Consider the following 3,331-nt stretch of genomic DNA (forward strand, 5'->3'; position numbering starts at 1 on the left):
CACCCCGCAATCCCTTCTCCTCCATTCTCCTCTCGGGATCTTGGGCACGCACGCACACGCGCCTAGCGTGAGTTCTAAGCCACTGGCTCCGGGATGCGAACCGCGGTCAACTGCGTGGGAGTCCAGCTACATAGCCATTACGCTAACTGCTGGTTCCCCAGTCAATACTATCAATTCTGTCAACAAACATTTATTAAGTGCCTGCTATCTGCTAAGCACTGTTCCAGGATACAGTGATGGACAAAAAAAAAGTCCCTGAGTTCTTTTTTTTTAATTATTTTATTTAACTTTATTCATTTATTCATTTTCATTTATTTTAATTTGACCAGAAAAGGACAGAGAGAGAGAGAGGGAGAACTGCCAGGTTCGGGACTTGAACCAGGGTCGGCCAAGTGGGAGTCCAGCACCCTTAACCACCACACCACCTGCTGGCCCACTGAGTTCTTAAGTTTCCATCTTCAGGGGAAAGACAGACAATAAACAAACAAGAGAATTTCAGGTAGCAATAAGTACATGAAGAAAATCAGCCTGGAAAGTGGGGCAGAGCGGGATGGGATGCTATTATTTTGAACTGAACAGAGGAGTCCCTGTCTAAGAAGATGATTTGTGAACTGAGAGACTTGAGTGATGAAGAGACAGCAGTAGCAGGTCTTAAAAATTGTGCTCCGGGCCAGCAGGTGGTGTAGTGGTTAAAGGTGCTGGGTTCCCACATGGCTGACCGCAGTTTGAGTCTCGGACCTGGCGGCTTGCTTTCTCACTTTCCCTGTCTCTCTCTCTCTCTCTTTCTGGTCAAATTAAAAAATAATAATATTAACAAATGAAATTTAATTAATTAATTATTTATTTTAAAAACCGTGGTCCCAGTAGAGGAAAGAGCAAATGCGAAAATTCACAGGTAGAAGTAAGCCCAGTGTGTTCAAAGAAACAGCACAAAAGAGAGGAGCCAGCAGACGGCAGACGGTTACATCATTGGACTCCCACGTAGTCAACCGTGGTTCAAGTCCCAGACCCAGTGACTTGAAACTCACACTGGGTGCGTGTTCATGCCTGCCCAGGATCTGGAGAATGGAGAAGAAGGCATTGTGGCATGACCATTCCACCCGGGGGGTGATTTCTTGCTTTCTGTCTCTCTGTCTAGAGCACGTGCTCTATAGCAAAAATATGTCTTAAAAAAAAAGAAGTAAAAGAAAGAAAGAAAGGGGACCAGCAGATAGCATAATGGCTATGTCGCTGGACTCCCATGTAGTCGACTGTGGTTTGAGTCCTGGACCCGGTGGCTTAAACTCACGCTGGACATGCATGCGTGCATACCCAAGATCCTGAGAAGAGAATGGAGGAGAAGGGACTGCGGCGTGGCTATCTCCCCTGGGGGTGATTTCTCACTTTCTGTCTCTCTCTGTCTTTCTGGCCAGTGCATGCACCCTAGAGAAAAAAAAATCCCCTTAAAAAGAAAAATTAAGAAAGAAAGAAAGAGAAAAAGGAACAGCACAAAGGAGAGCGAGAACTGTTTCAGGTGGGCTCACAGAGGTAGGAGGCCTTGGGAGGAGAGGGGCTTTATCATATGTACAATGGAAGGGTTTTACGCAAGCACCGTTGCCTGGTTTGTATTTTAGGGAGATGACTGCAGCTGCTGCAGGGAGAATGCATTCCAGGGCTTCAAGAGCAGACGCAGGAAGCTGGGTAGGTGGCTACCACAGGCATCCAGGAATGGTGGCTTGGTGCTTGATTTGAGTTGTAGCAGGTGGTGGTGGGAAGCAGCTGGAAGCAGCTGGGTTTAAAGTTAGGGGGCAGTCTGGGGCTGGCAGGTGGCGAGGTGGTTAAAGATGCTGGACTCACACATGGCTGACCTCGGTTTGAGTCCCAGACCTGGCAGCTTGCTTTCTCACTCTCACTCTATCCCTTTATGGTCAAATAAAAATAAATAAATAGATAAAGAAAATAATTTTTTAAAAAATTTAAGGGGAGGTCATGCTGATGTGGGCATGGCCAACCTTGGAACCACCTCACCGGCCTGCCCTCTCCTTCACGGGCAGGGTCCTGACTTTATGTATTCTCTCTTATACTTGCTCAAAAAATATGGCTTTTCTCATATTCAGACCTGGGGCTGAGTATTGATAAGTCTAAGCCATGCAAGGTAATTCCAGTGACTGGCTTAGGCACAGGCTAGTAAGGAGTCAGGGGAAGTCTCCCAGGGTGCCTTAAGGAAGAATTTTCTTCCTGAGAAAAAGAGATAGAAGAAAACTTCACTTTTGGGACTAGCAGTTAGCGTAATGGCTATGTCGCTGGACATAGTCGACCGCGGTTCACGTCCTGGACCCGGTGGCTTAAAACTCACTGTGCGTGCCCAAGATCCTGAGAGGAGAATGGAGGAGAAGGGATTGCGGCGTGGCCATCCCCCCTGGGGGTGATTTCTCGCTTTCTGTCTCTCTGTCTCTCTCTGTCTGTCTGGTGAACACACGCGCCCTAGCAAAAACCTCTTCAAAAAAAAAAAAAAAGAAAGAAAGAAAGAAAGAAAACCTCACTTTTTCTGCCTCAAGATAATGTCCTTTGAGGAAGTGCTTACTTAGAGCTGCAGCAGCCATCTTGAGCTCATGAGGGATGATGTCACCAGCCCATGGAGGATGCCAGAGCAGAAACCTCAGAATACCACAGTTAATGGTGACATCACTAAACCAACCCTGGGACAGACCTCTGCTCCAATTTCTCCAGGGATAATAAATATCCTCGATGTTTAAGCTGCTGTTAACTAGTCTTTCCATTATTTGCAGTCAAAAAATCCTAACTAATAAGAGGGGGAGGAGAGTGGGAAGGAGGGGAATATAATCCTAGGTTTTTAATTTAATCATTTGAGGAAGGTGATTTAGTTCGCTAAGATGGGGACGCCTTGAACAGAGGCAGATTCGTCAGGGAGTGGGGCGACGGTAGAAAAGTGAGTGTTCCACTTGGAACCTGCTACATTTGGGATGTCTAATGGACTTCCAAGTGGAGCGGTTAGGAAGGTAAACAGACCTGCGATCTGAAGTTCAGTCCGAAACGGGAATATAAACAGGAGGGTCGTCAGCACATGTGTGCCACTCATTGCTTTTTATCCTCCCCTGTCACTATTGGTGGGAATGTCTGTACTCTAATTCTACTCCTTTTTGAATACCCCTAAACGTCTTACAATGACTCATTATTATAAACATTTAAAAATATATTCAGAGGGGACCAACAGGTGGCATGGTGATTGGTTCAAGTCCTGGACCTGGTGGTTTGCTTTCTCACTTTCCCTCTCTCTCTCTTTGTGTGTCTCTTTCTGGTCAAATTAAAATAAATGAATGAATAAATAAAA

The 3,331-nt window shown here is 46.0% G+C and overlaps 1 long non-coding RNA gene across 2 annotated transcripts in view; it reads left to right on the plus strand.

The window, feature by feature from the left end:
* The first annotated feature begins 1,419 nt into the window (after nucleotides 1-1,419).
* Nucleotides 1,420-3,331, plus strand: part of LOC114006178 (uncharacterized) — an 11,220-nt gene continuing 9,308 nt past the window's right edge. Inside the window, exons 1-3 of one of the 2 annotated variants that reach the window (XR_003547932.1) lie at nucleotides 1,420-1,513; nucleotides 1,614-1,680; nucleotides 2,538-2,646. This is a non-coding gene — a long non-coding RNA (uncharacterized LOC114006178). Of the gene's footprint in view, nucleotides 1,514-1,613; nucleotides 1,681-2,537; nucleotides 2,647-3,331 lie in introns of those variants that run through there. The other variant, XR_003547933.1, reaches the window with a different exon arrangement.

This window comes from Tupaia chinensis, unplaced genomic scaffold (genome assembly GCF_000334495.1).
Source record: "Tupaia chinensis unplaced genomic scaffold, TupChi_1.0 Scaffold145907_1, whole genome shotgun sequence".
Lineage (NCBI taxonomy): Eukaryota > Metazoa > Chordata > Mammalia > Scandentia > Tupaiidae > Tupaia > Tupaia belangeri.